This window comes from Cupressus sempervirens, chromosome 10, assembly GCF_028749045.1.
Source record: "Cupressus sempervirens isolate cs-2001-9-10 chromosome 10, ASM2874904v1, whole genome shotgun sequence".
NCBI classification, from domain to species: Eukaryota; Viridiplantae; Streptophyta; class Pinopsida; order Cupressales; family Cupressaceae; genus Cupressus; species Cupressus sempervirens.
Window position 1 is genome coordinate 120,702,879 of NC_143127.1, and position 7,019 is coordinate 120,709,897.

Here is a 7,019-nt window from a genome sequence, read left to right on the forward strand (position 1 = left end):
ATCCCCTAATGGATGATAAGAAACTGGAGCCAATCTACATCTGCGTGAAATAAAATCTTCTATCTCTGTGTCAAAAGAAAAATGATGAGCGTACCCTACCGTATAATGTCGGTAAGAACCTCCAAATTCTGCATCACTGAACTAGTAATCAACATATGGCTCCATTTTCTGACTCCAAGTGACTGTAGGCTGGCTAGGATCTCGTGCATTCTGCTCAACAAACCCCTCCTCAAGATCCCTGTGAGGTAGCATAGTAGAAAGGACCCCTATAATCTTCTCAACCAATCTGCAAATAACACTAGTATCTTGGATGAGAACACCTTCTGTCACTTTATACGGGTCCAAATGAACACATGCACTATCCAGAAAATATTCCATGAACGGTTCAGTGCAGTAAAAATTATATGAGGAAACATTAACATACTCTCCTTTACACCACAATTGGTCCTCCTGTAAGGGTGGCATACTCAGCTGTACCACACTATCAACTATCTGAGTAGAATCAATCTGGAGACTTGACTCAACTGGTATCCCAAATTCATTAGAACCAGCTACTACCAAATCTTGAATATATGTGTCAGCCTTAACAATATGCTCCTTAGTAGTAACTGTGGAAGTGTACTTACCATCATCCACCTCAGTAGTTAAATGAATTGGTGCTGGGGCCGTTTTTGACTGCAAATGCTCCAACTCCACGGTCACCTCCTTCAACTGAAACTGCGACTTTTGTAGATCCTGCCGTGTGTCTTCTAAAGCCTCAGAAGTCGCTATGAGCTCTTGGGAAAGCTCACTCACCTCCTCTTCATGATCCAAGAGTGCCTCATAGGCTATACTTCCCCACTCAACCAAGTGATCACGGTCGGCTACCAATCGTAAATAATCCTGCTTCAAAATCCGAACAGCTTCACGCAAGGCATGAATCTCTGCCAAAGAAAAGTAACCACCGCTGGACTCATCTGTCATAGAAGAACCCCAACCAGTAACAGTCAACAACTGACGAGCAGTATCAAAATGCTCACAAGCGATAGCAATGTCTCGCTCACTAACTTTCAACTGGCTAACCACATGGTGGCTCTGGCTGAACTGTCTTCTATAAACTCTCTCTGACGCATTTTCTAAAGGAGTATCTTCAGAGATACTGGTCTCTGGATTATTACCATACATATTTTGCAAATCAACTTCAAAACTCATATCAACATCCAGAGTGTCAAAATCTGTAGTTCTGCTATCAAGCTCTTCTGTACCTAAAGAAACTGTCAAGGAAGCTGAATCTTCAAAACTGTTCACTTCATTCTCCCAGATGTCATCAAGACCCAAGCGATCCTGGGACTCATCTGTACATGCTGAAGAATCTTCAACACCTTCCAGCAAGAATGGTCGACTGGAAATATGAACCAAACCCAACAACGGTGCATAAAAACTAATACCAACATCGGATGTTCTGCTGGCACAAGGAAAGATAACACCGTATATTCTGCTAATCCAATCCATGATAGTACTCAAACAATCATGGCTATCATAAAGTGCTAAAGATCTTCGATTGACTGAATCCCAAATGCTGCTGAAACATTCCCGAATCCATATGCAAGAAACAACTGGTAACTCAAGCAAACTACTTACCTGAGTAATGTGACCAATACCAGCTAACTTCACATACCTGTCTGCCATTGTCCTTGTATCCTGGATGTGGAAGCAAGATGAACTCGTAGCATTATCAGCAACCTCACATGATCCCTCTTCCGTCAAAAACTGAGTGCAAGATGAACTTAAGCTCAGCTCCATGCCATGCTTATTTCCATGTTTCTCCCAGTCCTGTAAAGCCAAAGTTGCTCGAGTGTCCTCAAGCTCACAAGAAAGCTTGGCAATTTCCTCCTCCTTCCTCCTCAAGGCATCTGAATAGTCTTTGGCAAGGCTTAGAAGATGGTCACGATCTGATAGAAGATGTAAATAGCTCAACTTCGTCGTTCCCATTCCTTCACCAATTGCATGTAAGTCACAACAAGAAGATTTTGCCTGAACTCCCTTATGTCTTCCCTATAACTGAATCATCTGGATGTGCTCTTCTAACATCTCCCGCATCCTGTCATGATGAGATAAAGAAGCCACAATACTATCTTTGCTTACCCTCAGTTCCCTGGACAAATCATGTGAAGTACTACCAGTTCCATTCTTATGTGACGAAGCATCTAACTGAGCCTGGTACTCTCTGTCAGCAAAGTCATAAATGCTCGATGTCTGCACATTTTCACCAGGTATCTCCTCATCATGCACAATGACATCTTCATCATCATCTGAACTCACTTCACTGAAATCATTGCTTGTCAGAACCAAACCACCCTGAGTACATGAGACATCACCTTTGGGAAACTCGTATTCAACTGTCTCAACTTGAGTGTCAAGTTGACAGTTACTATCCATCAGCGTAGTATCCTTCACCACTTCTTCCTGTGACCGAACTGAAGCCTCAGACTGGTTGCACACTTGTTTCTCGAACTCCTCATTAAGGTTCCTAGTAACATTGCCCACTGTATCAGCTAGTGCTTTGCGAGAAGATTTTCCAAAATGAAATCCAGTTGATTTATTCACCTTAGCTGGGACGGACAGCCTGTCAAGCATACAGTGGTGTTTAACTGACAATTCAGACATGTTATGTTTGATTTTTCTGAGCTCTTCCTGAATGTCTGAATAGTCCTCCTTTCCACAATTTCGACTCTGAATACTGTGTCTATTACTTGTCCGAGATTGTGTCCTTGGAGACTTTGTGCTATACCTACCCATCTTAGTTGAAGTAGAGTGCTGATCACTCATGTAATTTGGTTCTCACCCCACAGGATGGCAAGAAAACCGCTCTGATACCACTGAAATAACCCTGACAGGTTATTGCTTTTTCCAGCACCAAAAAAAACTCTTAATACTTCGGCTCTGATACCACTGAGATGACCCTAGCTATAAAGGTCACTAAATACCAATATTGTACTGAGGGGGTTTATCAAATACTGGAATAACCCCGACCAAAATACTAAACTTCATGGGTTTGACATTTTGTCAAACAGTTAGCCAACAAAGGTTATTTAACGAACTAGTTACAAACTGATGTCAAATTCTATTCTCATAATCAGAATTGTACAATACCCTATGAGATTTGTCATGAATACATAATTCACCAAGACATATCAAATGCAAAATGTAATCGTACCTTCATTGTTCAAGGAGGAAGTCTTATCAAATCCAATTTCCAAACCATAGCCCTGACTTATTGCTTATTGTACGATTTGAAAACTGGATAATAACATGCTAAGGTTCTGGTTCTTTCCTTCCTCTCTGCCGCCTGCATTATGAGACTTCCAGATTTTGGTTTGCGATTTTCATCCTATAATGGACTATCCGATTGAGGTGACCGAATAGCTGCTGAAGTCTGTACGATTTATCCGGTTATGATTTCAGCGTCCCTCAATGATGCCTAGACGGACAGAGACTTTTATTGTCCTTTTCTCGAGTTCATTCGCATTTTCCCTAACGCGTTTTCAGAGTTGCAACACAATTTGAGTTTGAATGTCCGCATGAAATGCTTGGAGATTGATAGTTTCTGCTACCCATACTTGGACGTCTGCAACTATACTTCACCGCCTTGCAATCTATCTATATCAATTCAAACTTTTGTCCATCGCTAATGGAAAACGGATGGTAGGACGGCTTGGGATCTGCCCGCGATCTGTTCCTGTCTGCTCGCTCGGTGTCTTTGGAACTATATTATTGACAAACTTGCTGTTAATCATCACACCTCTATCAGGAGATCCTCGCGCAGCTTACTGTTAAAGAGATATACTGCTCGATTTATATCGGATGTACACTGCTCGATACACATACAAAATACTGTTCTACCATAGAATAACGACACATGATGCCAACAATGAATGTCTGCCGTGAACCATGAGTGGTCGATTACTATCTTTAAACCAGAATAATACACCCGACCCCTGCTATAACTATGAAGCGAATGACCTTAAGTGCTTCACCATTAATACAAATCAATATTACTTGCAATCTGCAGGATATTGTGGGTGAGTTAATATGATCCGTCTAATATTAAACACTGTGCCCTGAGTCGTGAGTAACTATGGAGTGAAGTTGAGATATGCTTCCCAATCCGTTAATGGCGATCTCTGTTTTGAAAATTCATAAGCTATCCCTCGATATTCTTCAAACTCAGCTGCTTCCTTAACTCCATCATCGCCTAGCTTCCATCTTGGTCTTCAATCTGTTTATTTGAACATTCAGAACCGATGGATCTGAATCAAATCCTTCAATGAACAAAACTACAAATTGGCCTTAAGCCGCAATTAATCACCCTGATGAAATGACTGAATGTCACCTCCAATCTGCAATAATTTAGATGATATTTCACACCCTCAAAATTGCGTACCAATTGAGAGTTTTCGTTCTCAATGGCCAACTGTGACAAGTGTAGAAACCCTAGGTTCCACAATGCACCTGTGATTGAATCACAATCTGAAAACACAAAGAGAGATAATCAACTGCCTGATTTGAATGGAGCCCCAGGGTGCCTATTTATTCTTTTCTCTCCGCCTTCTCCAGAGACTTCTAGAACATTTTTTATCTTATCCCTCAAGTGACTTTATTAAATATTTTCCAAGTCACTTTATTAAATATAAAGTTATCTTTTAATAACTATTTATTTAATTAAAATAATTAATTAGTCGTCCTTGGACAACATTTAATTAAATCGAACTGTCACCTAAAAATTGGGGACATGACATGAAATAAAGTGATTTACTATCTATCATTTTATATTTCCATCACAAGAGCTTTAAGTAGAAACAAAACTCAAAGTTGACTTGAGAGAAGGGAGAAATAGAGGTTAGTAAGCCAAAAAAATTAAAATTAAAAAAATTATGTGGTGTGTGCAGGCTACTAGATGATTCGGCCTTCCCCTTCTGAGGAATGAGCCTTCTCTACCCCAACCACACTCTCACCTTTGCCTTGCAACCACTCAAACACACTTGAAACCACATGGATATGTTAGTTTTCATAGAAACATGATTAGATATATCAGTACATCGTATATCGTTAATCAAATGAAATATATAAAGAAATATCAAATCAAACACTTCCTTATCTCAAGATTTTTAAAAATTAAGTAACATATTACCTTAAAAATGCATGATATCACACATACCTATGTTTACTTGCCATACCTATCACATGGATTTGATCATGTTGGTAGATAGTTTATATCCACTTCCTGTCATACTCATACACTTGTAATACCTTTAACTCATTCACATTGTCAATAGCTCAAAGATAAATATTCAACTATAAATATCAAGAGTCAATGTTTCCTATAACTCATTTTTAATCACACCTTGATCATGAGTAACAAAAATTATCAATCATACATACCATCTAGCATGTCATTCTCACTAAGTGGATAAGCATCCAAAACATTTAGTTAGTATCCACAAAATATGATCAAGTAATGCAATCATATAACATCTAATTCATCATCATTTAAATTATCATGAAATATAACAACATCTATATTTAATATCATCAATGTACTTATTACATTTAAATATTCATTGTGCATCTAAATGCTTGTAACAGTGGACATTTTACATCAAAATGCATCATTTAGTTCAAAATTAGCAGCATATATTTACCGATATAATAAGAAGATGAATGATAAAAAGACACATAGTCAAATGTATCAAGAAACATTGACCCAGAGTTCTACATCCAATAGACAATAAAATCACATCCCAATTGCACATATCAACCAAAGGTCTAAATCAAATAAATAATGACCAAGTCTATGTCAAAAAACATATGACTAGGAGTCCACAACAAACAACTCAAGCTGACCAAATCATCGGTCAATGTTCATAGACCAAGTTGACTGAGTCAAATGTGTTGACGACTTCCTAAAATAGGAGTCAAAATATCAACTTCTCTTCCAAATTGTAACTCTAGTAAAAATCCATATTTCCATACATATGCCACCTAGGCCAAAAGTTGAGTCACGTCAAATCTTGACTACACATAGTCAAATCAACCAATAGTTAAAATATCTTCCAACCAATTATGTATCTTTATAGTGGTTTTCAACCTACATGTCAAAATGATAGATACCATAATGATGATATTTCATGTGTTGAGTATCGACCGAACTATCAAACACAACATATCATATCAAGATTATGACATAAATGAATACACTCGAGAAGTTGACCTACATGTAAAACTTCATTTCATCATATGTTTACATCTAATATGACCTTGAAGTGTCATACATTAATGAGCATCATATAAAATGTCAACCTACACGTCATACATGGAACAATAAGTACATCATACAAGTAAAATGCTATATGTCATGTGATCTGCTCAAATTTAGTAAATCATATAGGTATGCCCACCAGTCACATGTAATATTAGTCGACCCACTTTCTCATTTGTGCGACCTTTTCCCTCAAGCCCATCTTGTCACCACAATATCTTAAGTCAAAAAATGTTACATCATAATGCATTATTATGCATAATTTTATTTTAAGTGTGCTTAACCAACATATAAGCACATGTTGTGATATATGACCTACTCGCCATTTAATCATCACATAAAATATGGTTGAGGTGATTTCTTGCCCAAACATGAAGCCTTACACTTCCTTGGAATTCTACCTAACACATAGAATACCCAACCCTGCAATGCCCAACTAAAACAAAATGCACTTCGTTGGGATCCTACCTAACATGTTGAATTCCCAACTTGGCAATACCCACATAGTACAAATGATACTTTCTTTGGGATCCTACCTAACACATAGAATTCCCAACCTGGCAATGCCCAATAATGCAAAAAGCAGGAGGTATTTGATACAACCATGAAACATACTACTTCCCACATATGTCCAAGTAACCCTAATCGTGGATGTGGCACGGAGATGAAACATTGGAAATTATATCAAATAAACATATGCATATAGCTTTGGCCAAGGAAT